Here is a 24,875-nt window from a genome sequence, read left to right as displayed (position 1 = left end):
CACCAACGTTTCTACGAGTACTTTCATAGTTTTAGTTTTATGGTCCACACCGACCCCTGCCCCCTGTCCCCAAGCCCCGCAGCATTTTCCAGGTCCGTAGGGGAACCGGGAACCCTCCTGCCACTCTGAGAGACCTGGGCAGGCACCTCTGCTTGCTGATGTCTTTGGTACATTTTCCAAGTCCGCTCTGGAGCGCGGAAACGACCAGCGCCAACCAGGGAGTCTCGTGGAGAGGCTTCCCCTTTCCAGCAGCCATCCTTGGTAGGAAATGAACTCTTGAAAAAAATGTCCACGTTCCCCTTCTGCTGCCGGGGTCACGCCGTGCCAGCCAAGAGCCCGAGGCGGACGCCCCCGGCGCTTTCCACGGTGGGCGGGGACGAGGTCGGCGCCCGGGAGGTCAGCGGGGCGCCCTAGCGGGCTAGCGACCCGGATGCATCCCGCTGACGTTTGCGCCCGTTCTAGGGCGCCATCTGGCAGCGGCTTTTATATATCGGTAGTTTCTTCCTTCCGGAGCGCGGGGCGAAATCATCAGGGAAAGGATTTGACTGCGGTGCCCGAGGCGGAGTCCCAGGAGGCAGTCAGCGTTCGACCCCGCTGCGCCAGGGTATTGGCGCCCCATCAATTCGCCCGAGACCGGGTCTGCATGAACAGAGGATATTAGGTGTGCGCTGCGCTCCGGGGCCTGGGAGTGGGTGGCCCAGGCGGGTCCAACAAAACGCGCCGGTGTCCCTTGGCTCGCAGGGACCAGTCGAGGCCGCCGCGGGGAACCGGAGAGGGTGTTCCGGGTTTGAAGCGGACTGGCCTTGGATGTATGGCGAAGGCACCACTTGCTCGCCCGCAGTTCTGGTTTGAAGTTCGCGGGAACTTCAAAATTGTCACAAGTCATCCATCAGGAGCTGGGGACCTGCCCAGGATGGCCAAGGCGAGGAGAGCGGAGGGCGTCCTCAGGGCTCCAAGTCTTTCTTCCGATGGGGACCGTGACTATCCGCGCCCACCAAGCGCCGGAGGTGCGTCCTTGACGGCTCGGGAACCCAGATCCACCTCTGTGCCATATTCGTAGGTAATGCTGGTTACCTGGCAAAGTTTTAGTTTCCTTGGAGCTCCCTGCGAAATGGTCGTAGGAGCGGATCTAGCCGCGGTAACCCTAGGCAGAGTTTGGAAAGCGCACAGCGAGAGCGGACGGTCCTGGTGGTGACACCTCACCGGGGACCGGCACCAGGTGGGGGAGCAACCACCGTGCCGCTTTTCTGGTCGCCTCGTTGGGTGGCGCCTGAAGTTCAAACAACACACGAAGGTCCCCTCCACCGCGGTGACCGACGCTAAAGGTTCAGCTGCTGTCCCGCATGGAGCCTGGTGGTCGTAGGAGCCTAACAAAATTTTCCGTCTCTTGGAATCATGGACCCGCACGGCCGTCCTGTAAGTATCGGGGAGGAGACCCGGAGCCTGACCATGGTCCCACAGAACCTACGGTTGTCAGAGGCTCCTCCAGGGAATTTTAAGTCTCACTCCGGAGACAGGAAACAGCCTCTGCACGTGCGGGTGGCCCTGGACGGAGATACACGACCGGGGGTGGACCGGGACAAGGGTGGACGTCTGTCTGGGCGGCGGTGCGCCCTCCCCTGCCTTTGATCGGGTTCCTTCTGGGCCACATTCGCAGCAGTTGGGTGTCCTCTGGCTGCTGTCTCACAAGGTCGACCAGATGGTTGGACGGAGGTGGGGGATGAAGGGAGAAAAAAAAGTAATTTGAGAATTAGATGTGGGTTTTTTTGTTTGTTTTTTGTTTTAAGGGGATTTGTTTGTTGCTATAATTAAATGCACTACAAGATGGAATTACCCAAGTGAAAAATCCTGAACTTTATAGTAATAACACTTACCATTATTATTGTTACTCATCATTACTGTGTTTGCAGTTGATTATAAAAACACTGAATTAGGTTTCTCTGTCGACAAAATATCTGACTGATTGAAGTTGATGAAGGAGGGGTTATGGTATGCAAAATTTTCTAAATCCCTCTTGGGAACCAGGGAACCTCTCCTTCCAACACACCAGGTCCTGACCTACATTCGACCAGCCAGACCACAACCTCTGCAATACTAGGCCCCAAATGCCAGGACTTGGTCAATGAGTGACAGCTTCCTCATTTTTAATTCTGCTTCCAATTTAAAACCAAACTGCAGAAAGCCAAATATGTTCTCCGTAAGCAATCAGGTAGATTGCTGCCCTCTAGTCAGCCTGCCTCCAGCTTCCCCAGATCACAACCTTGGATCTGAAGCAAGATGTGCCTTCTTTTTTTTCCACGAAAATGCTCTCCTCCTCCTCTGCCTGTCTTTGGGTCAGCCAACTGCAAGTGATACTGGCTGATTCACTTGCTGTATAGAGCAAGCTGTGACTAAATAGTGTTTGTTTTCATTTGGATGGTCTGTGTTTGTGTGCAGAGTTTAGTAGAGTGAGAACAAATGAAATACTCAGAATATGTGTTTCCCATGTTAACTCTTTTTTTAAAACCATGTATTTATCACGCAATTTTAAAAATTGAGATATAATTTTCATATCATAAAATCCACCACTTTTAAAGTGTACAATTCAGTGATTTATAGTCTATTCACAGTGTGAACCATCATCATTCTTTAATTCCAGAACATTTTCATCACCTCAAACAGAAACCCCCATATCCATTAAATACTCACTTCTGTTCCACCCTCCTCCCAGCCCCTGGCAACCACCAATGTGCTTCCTGTGTCCACAGATTTGCCTATTCTGAATATTTCATGTAAATAGAATTGTACAATATGTGGCCTTTATGAGGTCTGGCAATTAGGCTCACAAACTCATCCTAGAAAAAGTGCTACATACTTTATTGCTAAATATCCCTACCATCACCTTCGAAGTATTTCCCTTGGGAAGCTATGCACTGATGCCAGTGCCTAGTCCACCTTTCAAAGCAATTTTGGAACTCTTTTTCTGGAATGGCCATCAGAGCTGTTGTCATATTACCCTTGATATCCTGAATGTCATCAAAATGTCTTCCTTCAATATTTCCTTTATCTTCAGGTAAAAAGGAAATCATTGGGGGCTAGATCAGGTGAGTAGGGAGGGTATTCCAATACAGTTATTTGTTTACTGGCTAAAAACTCCCTCACAAACAGTGCCATGTGAGCTGGTGCATTGTCGTGATGCAAGAGCCATGAATTGTTGGCAAAAAGTTCAGGTCCTCTAACTTTTTCATGTAGCATTTTCAGCACTTCCAAATAGTAAACTTGGTTAACTGTTTGTCCAGTTGGTACAAATTCATAATGAGTAATCCCTCTGATATCAAAAAAAGTTAGCAACATCGTTGCACAAGTTCACAAACTTAATTGTCAGGCCTTGTATGTCTGGCTTCTTCTACTTAGCATCATGTTTTCCAGGCTCATCCATATTTAGCATGTATCAGTGATTCATTCCTTTGTTTGGCTTAAGAATTTTCTATTCTAAGCCATAAGATTTTATATATACTATATTCAAATGTTACCAAGTTTTTTTGGTGTGATAAATGCACATAAGTTTTGCCACTTTAACCAATTGAAGTGCTCAGTTTATTAGCATTACATACTGCTAATCTGCCTGGCCACGGCTTGCCCCACCAACAAGCACAGAGGGCACCAGCTCAGCCATACTGCCCTTCCTCAGAACTCTTCACAATACCTACTCCAACCAGAACCTGATCTGTGGGTGCCCCGCATGATGGCAAAAGAGGAGGGCTCCTGACAGAGAGAGGGAGAGACTCTGGTAAAGAGGGCAGCACCCTGAGGGAGGTGATCATGCTTGGGTGGGACCAGGAGAAAGAGGCAGTGCCCGAGCTGGCTGTCATTCAGGGGCCCCAAGGATTGCAGTGATGACCTCTGGAAGGGTGTTTTGCTGTGATTCCTGCCAGGCCTCTGTGAGGGAGGAACAATGGGCATCTGGGATGTCTTCCTTCTTTTCTCCCTCCCTTCTTTCTTTCCTTCCTTCCTTCCTTCCTTCCTCTTCCCATCAGGAAGAGGTAAGTCTGGAAAATAAAGCAATGAATGAGATTTTCCAGACCATCCACATAATGTTGGGCCACCTTATGGACCTGTACTTACTTATTTTCTCAGTAAAAAGCCTTTAAGGAATGAGGGTGTGCTCCCTGTTCCAGGACACACTCACCCTTGTGCCTCCTTACACTGTCCTCTGTCTTTCCTTCCCTGCCCCAACAGGTCAATCCCCTTGGAAGCTTTTTCAAACCCAAGGATCTCTGTGAGTTCTGTACAGTGCAGATTGTCCCCTTGCTCTCACAGCCAGTCTACCATCTGTTCATCTCTAGTTGTTGAGTGTGTGTTTGGCTGGTCTTGCCAACAATGAAGTAAGATTCTCAGAGGAAGGACCCCCTGGCACATGCTAGCCTAAACATGCCTCCACTGAAAATCACTCACCCTCCCCAAACACAGAACTTGATTTTTAAACCATATTCCTGTTGAGCAGACATGCAACTGACAAGTTATTGCTGGATGCCTCATTTTTTTCCAGCTGGGTCTAGATTCTGCTTTAGGAATGTCAGAGGCTAGCAGAAAACAGGGAGAAAAAGTTTTCAGTTCAGAAAAAAAATGGGCCACACATTAGAACAGAGGTTGGTAAGGATCCTGAGGTGCCAAGGGGATCTCCTCCAGGAGCCTGCTGTGCCTTTGTGGAGGACCTGGCTGGCTTTGCTGCCCACTTAACCTCAGGTGTGGATTCTCATGCCCCATGGGCTAGGCTGAAAGCTCCACCCACTCAAAACAGCCCAAGCCTCCACAAAAGACAAGATCACCAATGCCTGAGACTGGTGCCGAAGATTTCCTGCTAATTAGTTCTTTCCTTTTCATTTAACTAGAATCGTAGGCTCTTCAAGCTAGAAAGATCATTATGGTCCTGGGATCTGTCCATCCCACCTGGACAAGGACCCAAGTTGAGAGGACTCAAGCAACATCACAAATCAATTAATGCTCAGCTGCAGTTGGAGCCCCTTTTTTTATGATGATATTCCCTGGGTCTCAAACTGTCAGTCCCAGTGGGTAGTTTGTTTCCACCATCCATAAACCTATCACACCATATTTCCTTCCTCTGATTTTTCTTAAAAGAAATATTTAATTTTTAGCAGTCTGGGTGAGATATCCTTTCCACACTTTGGAGAAGCTTCTACTTATAGTGTACAACAAGGAGGTGTAAGGCTATGGTTTTAATATGAAAATATGCTAAACTTTAGCAAAATAATAATCCTAAAATGTACATGTTTGAAGTATGAGAGGAAGAGTATATTTGAAAAATCTTGCCAAGGGTCTTAACATTAGTATTGTAGTATTTGATCATATATCCTATATGTACTGTGTAGATTACATATATGCACTTAAATGTAATATTCTTTTAAAAATCTAGAACCAATTATATTGTATTAAACTGTCTCTGCATTTAAGACAGATGATGCAACATGAATTCACTAATTGGTAGGAAGTTCTATTGAAGTGTTTTACCAATGCTTAACTGATAGACATTTAAGTGATACTCTCAAACAAAGTAAATAAAGTAGCATCTGGCTGATGAGAGAAAAAAGTTTCTATTTAGTGCCATAGAACTTTCTAAGAAAGATCATCATGTTAGTTGGAAAAGGATACAGATCATTTATAGTGTGGACCCTGAGAAAAAATATACCTACTAAGAAGTACTCCTGGTGGCTAACTGGGCTCAAATGAAAAGCAGAGCCTAGCAGCTGTTTCTAAACAGGCCTTTTGCACAAACTGCAGGGAAAAGCCTGCACTAAGCTGCCTGCCCTCTACACTGCATTCCTGCCACCTGAGCCAGCCCTTATAAAGGAGTTCCCGGAATTGTATTTTAACCAAGCAGACTGATACTTTCTCCATCTAATCTGAGCTTCGAAGCTATATACCCATTAGCATCTTCACCAACCAATCAAAACAGCTCTGTTCTGACCAATCTGGACAGTGTTTTTAGATCAATCAAGCTGCAAGGATTTGGAGTTCATTTGCATAAAAATGGGCCAATCAGGGACCAGGGTCGGGACTTCTGTCTATATAAATTAGTTCCCCTCTGGCTCTCAGATTGCATTTTCCCTTCCACAGAGGATTGAAGACTGGTTTCTCTGGCTGACTGGTATTGAAACACCAAGTATGTCTCACAGGAGTAGAGTGGATTGGCATAGAGTGGAGCAGGGCAGAGCTGTCCTGCTGGAGAGGAGCCTTGCTCCAGGGCCACCTCACAGCTGTTCTGCTTCATAATTGAGGTGTAATACTGCTGAGTTGTTCCACAGCCATGCTGTTCTCACAGCCATGTTGTGTCACAATTGAACTGTTTGCACTGCATGGTTTCCTTCTTCACCACACCCCAAAATGGAGATGTCTATAGGTATTGAATTGGTGCCAACGACCATTGGTTGACAATATGAAGCTATTTTATTTGTTTTCCTGCTAAGCCAGCTGAACGCTGGAAGCCTCTGTTCTCTGCAGCCAGAATGCTTCGTGACTAACATGAGCCACAGTGTTGTCACCACAGCTATGTCAAATCTGAGGTCAGCTGGTTCAGAAAGACTTCAACAAGCACAATTCCAGCTCTACTGGTGTCAACTATTGATTGTGGACTAATTTTAAGACTCACAGTCTACAACTTTGCTGTTGCTTGTGGGAAAGAACACAGTTGGATTCACCACTGAAAGCTCTCCTTCTGGGTTCTCTCTCCAGGGTCTTTGGACTTAAAACTTTGCCCTTGAGCAAAGAAAGAGAAACCATCATGCTCCCCAAATGGATGACAAAATAAGAAGCAATTTTTACGAACAGCTCCCTGAAGCACTAATGAGGGTCACAGAAAGATTGAAAAATGAAAATCCTATTGTTGTCAGAGGTGGGGTGAGCCACTGTCCATATAGATTTTGGATAAACTATCAAGGGGAAAAAAGCCTGCTGTGTTGTAAGTCCTTGCTTTCTCTACCAAGTTCCAGTTCTTTTCCAGGTCCTTTTTAAACAACTGATAAGAACTAGTGTAGATTATAGCAAGGAGGCATCTGCTGAACCCAGGGATGCACAGAGCGCCAGTTCCTCTGGGCTGTGCCTTTTGTTCAGAATGATGAGTATCCACATGGACTTCACCACCTTTGTCTACTGTTATCTTACCAAATGTGTCCATCCTAATGACCCAGACAGTGTGGCTGCCTCATGTGGCTTTGGAATCATGCTGGGCTACTGTTGTGAAACCACTGACAAGAGTTTAACAGGTTGCACGTTTAACATGTTATCTGAACAGTCCATATGGTTGTCTTCAGCCAAGATCTGATCATCTGGACGGCTGCTCTGAAAAGCCATCTGTGCATTGCTCCAGTGTGCGACTCCCTGCTCGCTCAGCCACCTCTGCCGCCCGGACTCTTGCTGCTTTTTAGCCAGGGTCCTTCAACTCTTGCTTTGTTTTTCATCCACAGCATAGGATCACCCGTGTTCCCCCATATCAGATGCGTCCATGAATACCAGCTCCAAGATCACCACTAAGGACTGAAAGGAGAAGAAGGGAACTGTGGAGGAGGCAGTGAATGGAAAGGACACACCTGCTAATGGGAACGCTAATGAGGAAAATGGGGCGCAGGAGGCTGACAATGCAGCAAATGAAGAGGAAGGAGGAGGAAGAGGGGGAGGGGGAAGAGGAAGGGCAGGGGAAGGAGGTGGGAGAAGATGATGGTGAGGAAGAGGGTGAAGGCGATGAGGCTGAGGCAGCGGCAGGCAAGCGGGCAAGCAGACAGCTGAAGATGATGAGGATGACCATGTTGGCACCAAGAAGCAGAACAACAATGAGGGTGACTGGACAGCAAAAAAGGAAAAGTTAAACTTTAAAAAAAGGCCGCTATGACCTCTTCACCTTCCACTTCCCATCTCAGAAGTGAAAGTGTGACTACTAAACGTGGTCACCTTGAGTAGAGTCCCTCCTGCCCACAGAGGGCAGTGCCACTTGCAGGTGACACACGCTCTCCACCACCCAACCAAAACCACAACGTGAATTTGCAACAGGGGAGGAAAAAAGAACCAAAACTTCCAAGGCCCTGGCTTTTTTCCTTAAAAGTACTTTTAAAAGGAAAATTTGTATTTTTTTTTATTTTAAAGATTTTATTGGGGAGTTGGGGGAGGGGAACAGCGTTGGGGAATCGGGGAAGGACAACAGACAAGTTGCTGTCCTTTTGTTCTTCAGTCTAGTTGTGGAGGATGTCGCTTCACTGGCCCATGTTGGTATTATCATTGCACTCTTCCCAGGTGAGGCAGTCGCTCGTCGGCCATTGGACGGCCACTCACGGTAGCTTACGGCAGCCCACTGCAGCTCCACTGCAGCTTATGTGACCCAGCGACTCAAGGCAGCCCAGCTCCAGGTTGAGCTGTTCACCATCTTAGCTGTAGAGGGCTCAGTGTCACTGGCCCTAATGTGGGGTCCGAACCGGGGCCCTGTTGCTCAGAGCTGGCGTCCCAAACCAACTGTTAACCAACGCACCACTCGGCCAGCCCAGAAATTTGTAATTTTTATTTACATTTTATATTTTTGTATATATTGTTAAGGATCCTCCATTTTTATAATAATAATCTCAGGATGACCAAACCAGCCTTGGGAGTGTTCTCTGTCCTACTTCTGACTTAACTTGTGGTGTGACCATGTTCATTATAATCTCAAAGGAGAAAAAAAACTTGTAAAAAAAGCAAAAACAACAACAAAAAATGTTATTCTGAGCATTCTAGCAACTTTTTTTTGTCTATGTATTTACCTGTACTATAAGTAGTTTGTATGGTTAAAAAGGTCAAAGATAAAAGATTTCTTTTTTTCCTAATTTTATTTTTTGGTGTATGAAATTGCTGTGTATTTATTTATCGGTTGATTTTGGCCTGTTTGATGTATGTGTGAAACAATGCTGTCCAACAATAAACCAGAATTTTATTTTGCTGAGTTTTTCTAACAAAACAAAACAAAAAAGATTTGATCATCTGGTCTGAGATCATTTGTCAAGGAACTCTTCTCTATGACTATGAATGGATCCACAAAAACAGTTCCCAACTCAAAGAAAGCATTATCCTTGATGTCGGCAATGCTTTCATCTTCTGCTTTTTGAGCCCTTATCTTTTCTTCATCTGCTATATTTATAGCCTGGCCCCAATATCAGATGTCCTTTAATCTAGAAAGCAAAAGACAGTTTGCATAAAGTCCTTACAAAAAGAAACAGCTCATTTTGTTATAAAATGATCCTTTCTGTATACTTGTTGACATTTTATTACATGCATTTTAGTTTCAGTCTTAGAATCAGGAGGACAATATGTAGACTGACATCCCTCAAACGTTTTTTTTTTAATCCCATGTCCATTTTTACTAAATATAAGACCCCCCCCCATCTTCTCTCCCAGTCAGTGATGTTACATAGAGAAGGCTTTACTTATAGAAGTAGGATATTCTCCAGAGAGCTAAAGGTAGAATCTCTTTATAAGGACAGTCTTTTAAATTGTTTTATTCCAGTGGTTTTTATGTAAAATGAATAAACAGGTAATATTTTCAACCTTTGGAGATAAGAGATAAATTCATAAACTCTAGTTTTTTTGTTTGCATTTAAAATTGTTTTAGTCCAACAGGAAGAAAAAGCTTCAGACAGGGCCCTCCTCTATCTCTGTGTCAGCTAGTGACCTTTAATCCATTCAGGTACCCAGACCCCAAATCTGGAACCCCTCCTACACTCCCCCATCTCCAGGACTTAGTCAGCCATTAAGTCCTGTTGACTCTACTCTCTCCTTCCTTCCCCTCCCTTCCCCTCCCTTCTCTCCCCTCCTCCCCTCTCTTCCCTTCTTCTCTCCTCTCTTTCTCTGTTTTCCTCTTTTTTTTCCCCAATGTCCACCCTAATAGGGGTCCAGCAATCTGCAAGCCCCTGTCTTTAGGACATGTGACACCTGTTTTTCCATTACTTTTCCTCAAAAGGGATTAACTTGTACTCTGAAGATGTTTGTGGACATGGCTCCACATGGGAGACTCACTGTTTTGGCCAAGTTCCTCCACCTATGCTTTGGTTTGCTATGTGGCCCTGAAAAAGTAATAGCTTTAGATATTATGCTAGATGCTATCTGTATTAGATTGCCATTGCTTCAAAACAAGCTACCCCCAAACTCTAATTTATCATGTGTCTGAAATAACTAAAAAAAACACTAATTTATCATATGTCGAAGGTTGGCAGAAGTTGACTGATCTAAGCTAGGGTTGGCTGGGAGGCTCAGCTGGACTTCCTCATGGGTCTGCAGGTCAGCTCACCTGGGCCAGGCTCAGCTGGGGCATCTCTGCTCTGCATGTCTCTCATCCTCCTTGGAAGAGCAGTGTAGTCAGAGCAAGTTCTTCTCAGGGTGATGTTGACTCTACGTTCTTCTCCCTCTGTCACCACCATTTCTTGCCTGGATTACAATGCCCAATCTTTATCCTGTGCCCTGCCCCCATAAGTTGGTTGGTCTTCCTGCATTCCTCCAAATCTATTCTTCTTAGAGCAGACAATGTGAACTTTTAAAAATACAAACCTCATTCTGCTTAAAAACTTCAATAGTTGTTCACCGTCCTGAGGCTAAGACTGCCAGGGCCTTCCACAGGTGGTTCTTTCCTCCCCATTCTTGCCTGCCAGCCACCCTGTACTTCCTTCAACTCTGCAGTGTGCTTTCCCTTCTGATTCAAGGCTTTGCATAGTCTGTTCTTCCTGTCTAAAGAGCTCCTCTACTTCACCTTTGCGTAGCCAATCCTCATTACTTCATCTTCATGTTGAATAACCCTTCCTTAGGGAAGCCCTCTCTGACCCTTTCTATCTGTTTCTGGAGCACCTGTATTTCTCCCTCTGTAACATTCTTCAGACTGTCATTTCTTATTTGCTTTCCCTGCTGGACTGCAAGCTGTGAATGCAGAGGCTGTGTCTTGTTCACTGGTCCCTTCCTGGCATCTGGCAATAGTTGACTCTCGGTCAATACTGAATGACTACTTTAAAAGATGAATTGTAGTTATTGTAAGAACTAGGAAGGCATTCAAAACTATAGCTATCAAAATTTAGACAAAACACACAACCTAACCCAATTCAAAAATGGGCAAAGGACTTGAACAGGCGTTTCTCCAAAGAAGACTTACAGATGGCCAATAAGCATGTGAAAAGATGCTCAACATCACTAATCATTAGGGAAGCAAAATCAAAACCACAACAAGATATTACTTTATATCCATTATTATCAAAAGAAAAAACCCCAGAAAATAAGAAGTATTTGGCAAGGATGTAGAGAAATTGGCACTCTTGTGCATTACTGGTGGGAACTTAAAATGATGCAGCCACTGTGGAAAATAGTGTGACGGTTCCTCAAAAAATTGAAAATAGAACTACCATATGACCCATTAATTCCACTTCTGAGTATATATTCAAAAGAAGTGGAAGCAGGGACTTGAACAGGTATTTGTACCCACATGTTCATAGCAGCATTATTTACAGTAGCCAAAAGGTGGAAGCAACCTGAGCATCCATTAACAGATGAATAAACAAAATGTGGTCTATATGAACAATAGAATATTATTCAGTCTTAAAAAGCGTGGAAATTCTGACACAAGCTACAACATGGATGAATCTTGAAGACATTATTCTAAGTGAAATAAGGCAGCCACAAAAAGACAAATGCTGTACGATTCCACTTATATGAGTACTTAGAGTAGTTAAAGTCATAGAGAAAGAAAGTAGAGTGGGGTGCCAGGGGCTGGGGGAAATGAGGAGTTATTGCATAATGGGTTTGGCAAGATGAAAAGAGTTCTAGAGATTGCTTGCTCTAGGAAAAGAAAAAAGACTTTTCTTTACCCTCTTAGGCTTAGTAACTTGGGCCTGAGAGTTAACTAACAAAAGAGAGATTACCAGAAGAAAAGGCATACATATTTTATTTTATACTAATATTTTAATTTTTATATTCATGGAGACCTTCATGGAAAAGAGTGAGACCCAAAGTGGTGATTAGGCCCAGGAGCTTATGTATCATTTTAACAAAGGGTGATAAATTTGTGAAGTGACAAAACAAAGGAGAAGGGGCTTGGGCTTCTAGGGGCAGTAAATTGTGGGGAAAGTACTGGAAGATAACGGTTATTTTATCAGGATTTGTTTGTACAGACTCATCTCAGTGCTGACTTTCTGTCTCCAGTGATAGGATTGTCTTCCTCTTCCTGGCCCAGGAAAGGGAGGGGTGCACCTTCACAAAGGGAATGAACATCCTCCTTTTAGGCAGAGAGGGGCATGGCAAGGACTCCTCCTGAATCTGCTTCAAAATAATCTGCTTCAGCTCAGAATAATCTTTATGCCAAAGTGGCATGTTTTGGGGGGACATATTCCAATCCCCTTCATTGAATAACAATGTAACTTAATTAACACTGATGAATTTAAAATTGGTTAAGATGCTAAATTTTGTATGGGTATTTTACCACAATTTAAAAATGAATAATAAACGGTGCTTTATTCATCTTGAAGTTTAGCAAATCTTAAGTATCTTGTAATAAAAATGTAATGTAGGAGAATCCATATATTAAAATTTCAAATAATTTTCCATACACTTTTGATTTTTTTGCTTACTTATAGACCTGATCAGGCATTTGTTGCCTCAGTAGCCAGTGTGTGCTGGGAAGAAGAGTTCCTACTAACAGCAGAAGCATAATTATGGCTTTGGGTGTTGTCGTTCACCTGGTGATTGTACAATTAAAGTTGACTTTGTTCGTTGTTTTCTGTCAGGAATCTCGTTCAGTCAATTTTCCATTTTGTAAGGACTATTTTATTTAATACTAGAGAAGGTAACCTGTTTGTCCATTTAACTTATCACACATAAGCTGCAGGACACTGCAATGTGCTGAAAAAACTTGAAAGAGTGAGTCCCCTGCCATTCTCTTTGCATCTGAGTGAATTACAATATAGACCTCATTGGACATGTGGGTATCTGTCGGTGTGACTGAGGGAAGGCACCAAGGTCAATCCATATCTAAATGTTACTGAATATGCTCATCACATTTGTTTTGTTTTTCTTTTAAAGATTTTATTGGGAAATTGGGAAAGGGGAACAGCCAAGTTGTCCTTCAATTTTAGTTGTGGAAGGCGCAGCTAGCTCAGCTCCAAGTCCAGTCGCCATCCGGCAGCCCGCCAGCAGCTCAATGCCACTCAGGTCAAGGTACTGTGTTCAATGTTAGTTGTGGATGGGCGTAGCCCACCATCTCATGCAGGAGTCGAACCAGCAACCTTGTTGTTAGGAGCACGTGATCTCACCAGCTGAGCCATCCTGCCAACTGTCAGCAGCTCAGCTCGGGTGCAGCTCACTGGCCCATGTGGGAATCGAGCCAGCAACCCTGTTGCTCAGAGCTTGTGCTCTTAACCAACTGAGCCACTCGGCTGGCCATCTCTCTCTTTTTTTTTTAAGATTTTATTGGGGAGTTGGGGAAGGGGAACAGACAAGTTGCTGTCCTTTTGTTCTTCAGTCTAGTTGTGTAGGACGTCACTTCACTGGCCCATGTTGGTATTATCATTGCACTCTTCCCGGATGAGGCAGATCGGTCGCCGGCCTCTGGATGGCCGCTCACAGCGACTTGGCAGCTCACGCTGGCTGCCGGCCACACACAGTAGCTTATGGCAGCCCACTGCAGCCTACGCCGTCACCAGCGACTCATGGCAGCCCAGCTCCAGGTCGAGCTGCTGTTCACCATCTTAGCTGTAGAGGGTAGTGTCACTGGCCCTCATGTGGTATCCGAACCAGGGACCTGATGCTCAGAGCTGGCGTCCCAAGCCAGCTCTTAACCAACACGCCACTCAGCCGGTCCCATATCTTTCTTTTTAAAAGATAGCTATAATCTTGGATATTTTCCAACTTTGATTTCTGTCCTCAAAATTCACATACGTTCCCCTTTCAAAAGGCATTGATTGACATGCTTGCCTTTTTTCCTCAAGTTCAGTCACTGGGATTAATTTGTAGAATCAGGTGTTAAGTCATTTTTTTTATTGGATAAAATGTGTGCAGTCAAGAAAATTGTCGGCCTTTTGAGCAGCGTCTTTTGCTCGGGCCTGCTCCAAACTCTTTGGAGTGTACTTTTTCTCCTAATAATGCCACCTTGAGCCTTTGAGCTGGGGGCTTGAGCTGCTTTTCTCTGTTTTCGGCCCACTCCTAATTCTTTGGAGTATACTAACTCGTCCGATAAACTTCTCTTTCACCATTTTAAAAAAAAGAAGAAAATTGTTTATTCTAAAATCAGTATTTGTACACATAACATAAAAATCAAGAGTCTTATTTGCCAAACTTGTCTCCTCTTTGCAATAGTCTCACAGATTCCCATCCCAGCCTCTTTGTTCTAGATGTGGCCATGAAATGAGCACTGTGTATGTAAATGCCGGTGGAAGCAAGGTTCACCTTGTACAGGTCTGACTGTTAAAATGTCACCCATGAGATACTATTTTTTCCTTTACAGAAGAGCAGGAGGAAACCAAGCACCATAGCCAGATTTGAAGCCACATGATGGTGATGACAAATCCAAAACCCGAAGGTACCTGAGTTCCTGAATTATTTTTGGAGGTAAATGAATAAGCAGACTCACTTGATATTTGAAAGCCTGTGTTGAAATAAAGATAAATTTGTGTGATGTTCCAACAACCAATATTTTCAAATTTATCTGTTATAGCAACTAACTTTAACTTACAGAAATCTGTAATAAAATAATATACTGAAGAAAGATTTTTGTGAAAGGTTTAATTTCAGAGGATGGATGGTGGTGATAGATGCACAGCAGTGTGAATATATTTAATACCACTGAACTGTGCACTTAAAAATGGTTATGATGGTAAATTTTATTAAGTGAATTTTACCACAATAAAAAAATTTTTTTTAAGATTTTACTTTAACTTCTAAAAGGACAAATACCCTCTGAATATTTGAAAAACTAAATGAAAATTGTAAATTATAAGATTATTTATTTAAGAAATAGAGCCTCTTCTCTCTAAACATTATTTTGGAATTTCAACATATGCAATATATTTTAAATATAATCACACGATTTTGTTTTCTGATATTTCATAGGGAATGCAAAAACATGAACTGGCCAGTAGCTCTGGTTTGGACAGTTGGGGAGCAGGGAGGAGGGAAGGAGCTGGGAAGGGGGGACTCTTGGTATGCAGGAAGAGGCCTAGGAGTAGGGAGCCTGTGCCTGCAGATTCCCAGTCCTAAGGGTCCCTGATTGGCCCTGGGAACTATTGGGACCTAATGTTGAGGGGCTGGGGCACCTCTACCTGCCTGGGGACTGTGGTGGGTGGTGGAGAAGCAGGAAATGTGGCCCATCTTTGTTTCTGAGGATAGTCTCCCTTCTGCTCCAGACATTGGCATCTTTTCCTTTCATTCCCACCTCTCCAGAAGCTCTTCCACGGATTCATTGCCAGCATAGACTCCTCTGCCTGGGGTTTAAGGTTTGAAGTGCACCATAGCTCAACCCTGGGCTCTTATCTTTTATCTCTAGCTTTAGTGTCTGAGATAGAGTCACCTCTGGTATAGGGGGAAAGTCATCTCCAAGGGCCAAGTCTTGAGTTGGGATGATGTCTTCTGGGATATGGAAGTGGGGTGTTCTTTTTAGAACATATCCACTTGGGTTGATGTGGGTCCTGGTCAGGTGGCTCTATGGTAACATAATGAGGCTGAGCCATTTGTGTAATTTGAAGGCAATGTTGGTTCTAGGAGCTTGACTTGTCAATACCTTTTATGTCAAGGGGTTAGGGATGCATAGCTAAAGGTGTCATTCCCATCTGTCATACTGTCATAATGGACCAAAGCACCAGAACCTAAGTGGCACAATTAAAACATCCACTAAGGATGACTGAATCTGAAAGCTTTCAATAATCCAAGGTTTTGCCCAGATGGCTAATGAGAAGGGTAATATTACAAACAGGTTTTAAATAATATGGCCTGATTTGGGTGTTGCTAATAGGACATGAGGTTGTTTGCCAATTAAAATATCTGAGGCTGAGTTTGGAGCTCCAGCATTAACTTGTAGGCAGGCCCTCCAATATAGCCAGTTACCATTGCCCTTTGCCTCAGTCATTGGCTTGGTTGGTGATGGGCAAGCTGGTGAGGTCTTTGGGTTGTAGGGTTTATGTTAGCCAAACTCAATGGCGTGTGGGCCTCAGCATTTGCTCTGTTTAACCGAAACAATGTCTTACTTGGAGGGTTTGGGCCTCTGAATTGTAGACCAATCAAAACACCTGGAGCAATAGCACCAAGGCCAACAGTCAGCAGAATGGTGTGCAGCTGTACTTGGCAAGCTTTTGTTATCTGATGCTGATTTTCCTCTGGCATGTATTCTTACCAAGGAGGTGTTGTCTGGTTTTATCATTATGGGATATGGCATTGATTTAATTATTATCTCTGACAGTGATTTTTATTTACGAAGTAAAGTTTTTTATCTCCCTTTTTTAGTATTCCACAGTCTATGAGAATGGACCTGGAGAATCAATTTTGTTTTATTTTATTTTTTATTTTTTTAAGATTTTATTGGGGAATTGGGAGATGGGAATAGCGTTGGGGAGTTGGGGAGTTGGGGAATCGGGGAAGGGGAACAGACAAGTTGCTTTCCTTTTATTCTTCAATCTAGCTGTGGAGGACGTCACTTCACTGGCCCATGTTGGTATTATCATTGCGCTCTTCCCAGGTGAGGCAGATTGGTCGCCGGCCTCTGGACGGCCGCTCACAGTGGCTCTTGGTAGCTCACACCGGCTGCCAGCTGCTCACAGTAGATTATGGCAGCCCACTGCAGCAGGGCCTGCAGCCTATGCTGTCGCTGGTGACTCACGGCAGCCCAGCTCCAGGTCGAGCTGTTTTGTTCACCATCTTAGCTGTAGAGGGCAGTGTCACTGGCCCTCATGTGGGATCTGAACCCGAGCCCTGCTGCTCAGAGCTGGTGTCCCAAGCCAGCTCTTAACCAACGCGCCACTTGGCCAGCCCAAGAACTAATTTTAATTTCCTGGAAGGGATCAGAGGGAGAGTCCAGATTAATTATTGACCCATTATAACTAAATATTCAGGAAGGTTTTTTATTGTTGTTGTTTCGGGGGTTTTGGGTTTTCTTGGGTAGTGTAAGTGTTATTAGTCCCATAACAAATTGACCATTACCTGGCACATAGGACAGTCTATAGAGTTAATAGGTCCCAGGAGAGTATTCACCCTTAATCTGGCCTCCAGATTATGGGATGTGGACAAGATTGAAAATTTATAAAGATGGGGGAGCCATATTAAATGGCTATTTACATGGAGGCTAAACATAACCTTCTTTAAGTATAGGAAAGGGTGATGTAAAAGTTTTTTAAAGTTGGGTTATTAGTCAACATTTTCCAGAGAAGCAGGCTAGCAAATCCAAAATTTACAGGGAGGGTTAGCAGGCTGTAAACCAGGGAAAAGGGTGCTGCCATTCCAGTCTAAAGGCAGAGTGCTATACAGCCAGGAAGGGCCAATGTTACAGATGAAGTCTGAAGGTTGTCTGTTGGATAATCCCTCTTGCTGGGGGAAGCTTGTCTTTTTGTTCTACTCAGGCCTTCGACTGGCTGGATGAGGCCCACCCACATGAGGGAGGGCAATCTGCTTTACTCAAAGTCCATTGATTTAAATGTGAATCTCATCGAAAAACATACTTACACAGAAATACCCAGAATAATGTTTGCCCAGATATCTGGCCAGCCAAGTTGACACATAAAATTAATAATCACAGTTGCTGTGGTGTTTAAGTTAGTCGAGGGGCCTTGAATTAAGAAGTTGAATTAAGAAGGGGCCTTGATTTAAGGCTTGGGGTGAGAAATCACCCATTAATCAGATTGGAATTTGAAAAAGAGCTATTTGAGGAGACCACATGTCTCTCCATTAAACCAGATACCTGAGAACTATGAGGAACACAAAGGTTCTCAATATCTTTTTTAAGAGTCCAGCACTGTGTGTTCTGAGAAGTGAAATTTGTGCTTTGGTTACTACCAGTGATGTCTGTTACTCTGAAGGGAATAAGGAGCATCCTGGCAAGGCCTTGTATTGTGGCCTTAGCATATGTAAATTTTGGCTTATATTTTGGTGTCTGTGAGGCAGGAAAATCCAAAGTTCTTTACCCTGAAAAGGGCAACTCTCAGGCAATGGCCCAAAACTTTGTAATGAGTGTGCAGATAGGACCATTTGTTGGCCAGAGAATTCAGTGCTAAGATGACTGCCTTAAGTTTGGTCATTTATTTTGATTCCTAGTCCCGTCCAGGGATATCTTGGCTAAGGGGTAGAAGAAAGCAACATTCCACTGAGCTCCATTTGTGATGGTGGCAATGCTGTAAAGTCCCATTAAAGTTCGCTTAATTCATTCAAGGGACACCCCAGCTATCAAGGGGTCTGGAGGAGGAGTGACCTCTGGCACTGTGGCATCTGGCAAGTGACAGAGGACAGGGGAAGCCAACTGCTCTTGCAAGTGGAGTATGCCAAAAGGCCCAGGATTGCTTCCATCCTGTCTTAAGGAGTCCTCAGTAACTGTGCTGAGCTCATGGGGTGCTGTTTCCATGGTCCAAAGCATAATGGGCAGCTGCGTATGGGGAGGGTCACAGGCTCAGGGTCTGTGAGTGTCCCCTTTTCCAGGACATCCCCATATGTAGTCTTTGTTTTAATGGTGTGTAGCACAGGCCCAGGAGGGACAACTTTTGCATCAGAGGCTATATGATAACTTACGGCATCATAGGTGGTCCAGAGACTCTAGGAGGAATGAGAAGAGTTGTCGAAACCTCTCCAGCGAAGGAGCCTCTGAGGCACTAATGGGAGTGTCTACTGATTTTAATTTGGACAGATTCTAGAGCCTTTTGTTGCAGGGGCCCCTTTTAGGGTGGGTTGATTGTAAGTAGTAGCATCAGTAAGATTAGGAAAAATTTGTAAATGGAGAATATGTTGCCATTAGAACCCACAAAGGCTTGCATGTCCACACCCTGTGTGTCAAGTGCATATCCTTGGAGGAGGGCCATCGATGTAATGTTGTACTGGTGCTGCTTGAGACAGGATGCACCTTAGATTCTGTGTGCAAAGATTGTGTGATGACAACGCTGTGAGGAACTCCATGGAGCCTGGAAAGGGTGTATTGTGTCCCTTTGGAGGTAAGATAAACTGTGACCTAGAGCCTGTTGAAATACACGCTGAACAGAACATGTGAGCCAAGTCTGTAATAGTAAAATATTTACTGGTTGTTGATTGGATGGAGTCAGTAATTTTAATACTATTGGGCATTAGGTATGGGATCATGACACTAAGGTTGCAGTAATCCACCAGGAGGTGCCCATGCTTTTTTGGTGTTGTTTAAAATAAAGCAAGACTGGGCTGTTACATGGAGAAGCAGTGGGGACAATCACCCCTTTATTAATTAGGTCTTATGTAATATAAGTTCTACATTTTAAAAGCTGTGTTTTAACTTACATTGAGCCATGTTAACTATTTTAACTGGAAGTCCATGTCATCAAGCCAATTTGTAAATACCAAAGACTTATTTTAATTTATTACTCATGCATTAGAGGATTGATGTCCAATGTGGGCTATTTTAGGGCAAAGGGTACTATGACTATGGGAAATTTAGGCAAGGCTATAGTTAAAGTGAGGCATACCTATTTTTCTCTATTTTATATGTAGTTACTTTCCTAAGATTATAGGGGTTACAATGTTTAAATTTAATAGGATCTCCAGGTAGAACTCTAATTTGAACCCCAGCATTGATTAAGACCATGAAGCTTTGTCAATTGGTACATCTTAGCAGATGTTAAGATAATTTAGAATCTGTGCTGTTGAGGCACAAAAGCCAATCAGTGACCCTTTTATCTTTTTGTCATATAAATTCTTTTAGTAAATTTTTCATTTACAATTGAGTCAAATTATGGACCTTATACACACATGCACACTGTAATGACGAGTGGGGAAAGAGAAGGAGGAGCAGAGCTGACACTAGGGGGAATGAATTGATTTATTTAGCAATATTTAATCAATTTATTTAGCAATATCTTGTCAATTTAATTAACAGTATACAATAGCAAAAGACAAAGGCAACCAAGGCAATCAACAGAGTACAATCACAGGAATATGTAATGATAGAAAGTAAAAAGCAGTTGAAATTAAACTACACACATTAATAATAATATTATGTCAAAGAAGCTCACCGAACTGTGAGAAAACAACACTGGAGAGGTTGGAAATCAGTCAGATCTCACCAGGTCCACAGCTGGAAGTCAGAACATCTCCTGATGCTGCAAGCCAATGCCAGAATCATGACAAATGATCAATGATGAACACCAAATGAATAACAAAAATCCTGTACTGTCAATTGAGGTCTGGAGAAGACAGGAATTAAATCCTTGTCAGGTCTGTGGCTGGAACAACTGAGACATCCCCCACTGCTGCTTGTTAGTTCTCAAGTATGTTAGAATGGTGAAGAATCACCAACAAAAGAATTATTTAGTGTCCATTGAGGCAAGTTTCAATTTCTTACTCTGAAACAATCCAATCCTGAAAAGCAGCCCTTAACAGCAAATCCTCTGAAACAGCAATCTTCTGAAAAAGCAATCTCTTGAAACAACAATCCAACAGCAACCCAACAGCAATCCAACAGCAACCCAACAGCAATCCAACAGCAAAAAATTATAATTATGCCACCTGAGGTCTGTCTTATATATCCTTTTGATGCACCCCAGAGCCAAGTTTTGTGTTCCTGCCTACCCTCTCAAGGAATAGCCAGTTCCGGGAGGGTTAGATAGTTAATGATAAGAATGTTGCCTATCCTGCTAATGAAAACAATACCTACTATTCTTGCCTGGGACCATTACCCAAGGCCTTCCAAAGCTTGTCACATCATCCTGATAACTTAGCTACTTCTTTATTTCATCTGCTTATGCAGGGGAAACAGATAGAAAGCAACTCATCTCATATCTCCCCTGCTGGGAATGAGACAAAGGGGGGAATTCTTTCAACCCTAACTAAGAATTCTCTTAACCCTAAGCTAACCATCACCCCACATGCAGTCTCTCATGTGAAGGAGCAAAGAGCCAACAGACATCACATGCAGTCTCTCATGTGATAGAACAAAAAGCCAACAGACAAAAGTTAATATTAGCCGATGAAGGCAAATTTTCTTAACATCTCTCCCACACACACATACATATAAAAATTTATTTATTTATTTACTTTTTATTTTCTATGCTGTATCTATGTTTGTTTTTTATTTATTTATTTTTTTCTCCTTTGTTTGTCTGTTCATTTTAGGCTTTTAGCTGCCTGAATCTACAGTTTCTAGTTTCTGTCTCTGACTAATAACTCCTGTGTGGATCTTCTAGGCGCCCCTGTAAGTAGTCATTTCCCTTTCCCAGGCTCCTCGTCCACTTCTCAAGGATTGGGGTTTGCACTTGGAGTGCTGTAACAGCCTCTTCTTGGGCAGTGCAGTTAGCCCCTACTCTGAAGTACATTCCCTTTTCACTGTCCTTTTGGATAAAACGTTTTAGAATGGATTGTATCTCTAGGTAGGTAAAATTTTAGTTTCTGTTGTAGTCTCTGTCTGTCCCAAATTGTTTTGACCCTTTGAGTATTTACCAGGTAAACTCTTGGTGGTCCCAAGTGGCCCTGTCTGTAGGTGGTGGCCTCCCTTCTCCAGGGTGTCCCAATTGACCTCTGAGGGGTCTAGATCTACTTCTTATAGAGCCACGGTGGCCTCATCAGTATTTGGGGGCTCCAGCTTTTGAGCATAATGCCCTTGGAGCGCTGGTAAGCAGTAGAGCTCAGAAAAGCCCATGAGCATTGCCCAGTTTTTAATTAAAAGGCCCATGAACATTGTTCAAGTTTTACATTCCTGAATCAATGGCATGACTTCCCCAGGGGTCTTAGGAAGGATAGGGATGGTGTCCCTCAGTTTCCTTTTTCATTAAGGTTTGTGCCACTGGTCTCCATTCATGGGATTCCTCCTACGCTGTTGGGCTAGGTAGCTAGACAAACAACAACATAACAATCTTGACTCTTACCACAGGACACTGGTTGCCTTGGTCACTGGGATGCCCTTATGTTGACTCTCTGAATGGCTGGAGACAGAGTAGCCTCCCACTACAGTATGGAAAAGACCAAAGAAAACAACTCTATTACAGAATGTAAAGACTGTTGGCCCCACCACCTGTCAGTGTTGCCGGTGCAGCTGCTCAGACCCACCCTGGAAGGAGCCATGCCTCACTCTCTTCGGAGGAGCCTTTCAACAGTCAGAAGTAGCCAATTCATTTGAGCTGCCCCTAGGTGCTCTGTCCTAGACACTTGACATCTTGACACAGGAACTGAGGGAAGACTCTGTGTACAAGTTCCACAATTAGTGGAGGGGATTTACAGCAACATCTGGGAGGCAACACAAAGCAGCTGCAGCCATAGCACTCACAGGCCAGCTGGCAGTGAACCTGCCCCGGTTGCCACTGCCATCTGGAAGAACCTGTTAATAAGTCAAGAGCAGTCTAGTAGCATGTCTTTTGGTCTGGGACCAAACCACCCTGCTTGCTGGGACAATTGTTTCAATAGGTTATATTATTATTATTATTATTATTATTATTATTATTATTATTATTGTGGGGATCCAGGTCCAGGGAAATGAAAGAAACTTCTGCTTCAGCAAAATTAACAAAGTATCTTGTCAAGAAATTGGGAAAAGATAAACTATATGTTTTTTAGTTTGCTTGTTAGGGAAAAGATAAACTAAATGCTTTTAGCTTGCTTGTTAGGGAAAAGATAAACTAAATGTTTTATGGCTTGCTTGCTAGGGAAGAGATAAGCTCAATGCTTTATGGCTTGAGATAAATTAGGTATGCTGTTAGAGAAAAATAAATAAGTCCTGATTTATAGTTTGTTAGAAGAAAATAAACTTGCCAAGTTTTATGACTAGCTAGAAAATAAGTTGACTCTGTTTGTTAAAATTTTTTTACTCACTAACCGCTTTTTTTTGCTTCTGTATCCAGCCTAAGCTATATATTTCCCCACTAGCCAAGACTCGGGGTCCGCTCTCTTTCTCTCTCTCCCCAATGAGACGGACCCCCGAGCTCGGGAATAAAGTCTTTGAAATGAAGACCCTTTGTCTCGGTTTTTGTTAATTACCTGAACCCCAACATTATTATTTAGGTATGGTAAGGCCAATTGATCAAAGTTCCCAATAGAGAGAATACACTTCATGTGGGGCAGGGGGTGGGGTCGGGCACACAGAGAGTGACTGAAGATGAGGTCAGGAGGCAAAGGGAGAAGGTGAACTGTGGGCAAAGCCTTTATGGTGGTTTCCTCGGGAAGGAATAGATAAGGCAAGGTAACCAGGTTTAGGATTGGCTAGTCTAAATACTTTCAGAGGGCTCAAGGACATAGGAGCTGTCCATAGTTCACTGGTAGTTGACTGGTACCCGGTTCTGAGGTGATTAGGGCAGGTGGATGGTGGCCCAGAGTGTGACAGCCCATGAAGGAGGTGGTTGGAAGTGTGGCCTTAATTGGCTGCTCAAGAAGGGAACTGACTGGCCCCTAATCAAGGCCTCAAAACCGAGTCAAGGTAGCATTTATAAAAACTATTGGGTTGTCGGAAAAGTCATGACGTATTTTTTATATGCTTTTCATTGCAAAAATGTGTCATGGCTTTTCCGACAACCCAATATATTACAAGAATCAACTGGTCTTGCAGTTTGTTCCACCATGTACTCTGTAGCGAGTTGAATAGTGTTCTCCCTCAAATTCATGTCTACCTGCAACCTTGTCAGTATAATCTTATTTGGAAATAAGATCTTTGAAGACACAATTGAGTTAAGATGATGTCATATTGAATTAGAGTGAGCCCTATATCCAATAACTGTTGTCCTTACAGCAAGAAGAGAAGACACACAGAGGTACACAGAGGTAGAAAGCCATATGAAGATGGAAACAGAGACTGAGTGATGCAGCCACAATCTAAGGGATGACAAGGCTGGCCAGGAGCCACCAGAAGCTAGGAAGAGGCAAGGAAGGAGTTTTCCCTGGAGCCTTCAGAGGAAGCCTGGCACTGCCAACAACTTAATTTCAGACTTCTGGACTCCAGAAATGTAAGAGAAAAAATTACCAAGTTCGTGGTAATTATTATGGCAGCCCTAAAAAAACACAGATTTTGATAGCAGGAAGTAGCGTGCCTCTGTATCAAATACTTAAAAACGTGGAGATGGCTTTGAAATTGGTAATGGACAGAGTCTGGAAGAATTTTGAGGTACTTGATAGAAAAAGCTTAGAGCCCCTTGAAGAGAAAGTTCGCAGAAATAAATATGGAGTTAAAGGTAATTCTGGTAAGAGCTAAGAAGGAAGTGAGGAGCACTATAGAGAAAGCTTCCATCCTCCTAGAGAATACATATACTGTCATGAACAGAATGTTAGTAGAAATATGAATGTTAGAGCTGCTTCTGGTGAGGACTTAGAAGGAAATGAGGAACATGTTATTGGACAATGGAGGATAAGCACATCCTCATTAAAATGGTAGAGAACTTAGCTGAATTGTGTTCTGTTGGACAGAAAGTAAAACTGAGAAGCAATGAACTTGGATATTTAAGAGACTTCCAAGCAAAGTTTTGAAGGTACTGACTGGTTTCTCCTTACTGCTTATAGCAAAATGCAAGAGGAAAGAAATAAATTGAGGAAGGGACAGATAAGCAAAAAGAAGACCAGCACTTGATGATTTGTGAGGTTCTCAGGCTATCCAGACTACAAAGGATGCAAAAATTACAAAATTCACTGTTGGAAAGTGTGCTCTAAAAAAGGGCCAGGGGTGTGGCTGCACTGTAAGGGTGAAATTCAGTAAATCAATAGTG

At 43.4% G+C, this 24,875-nt stretch overlaps 1 long non-coding RNA gene across 1 annotated transcript; it reads left to right on the top strand.

Annotated features, from left to right (window-relative positions):
- The first annotated feature begins 350 nt into the window (after positions 1-350).
- On the top strand, positions 351-22,152 carry LOC109373301 (uncharacterized). Its single transcript, XR_002122196.1, has 4 exons — positions 351-1,416; positions 14,489-14,592; positions 21,310-21,388; positions 22,064-22,152. It is a non-coding gene; the product is annotated as an uncharacterized LOC109373301 (long non-coding RNA).
- The last annotated feature ends 2,723 nt before the right edge of the window (positions 22,153-24,875 follow it).

Source organism: Hipposideros armiger, unplaced genomic scaffold (genome assembly GCF_001890085.2).
Source record: "Hipposideros armiger isolate ML-2016 unplaced genomic scaffold, ASM189008v1 scaffold_703, whole genome shotgun sequence".
In the NCBI taxonomy this organism is placed as follows: Eukaryota; Metazoa; Chordata; class Mammalia; order Chiroptera; family Hipposideridae; genus Hipposideros; species Hipposideros armiger.
The sequence above is the reverse complement of the archived record's forward strand: the minus strand, read 5'-3'. Positions and strand labels throughout refer to the sequence as shown.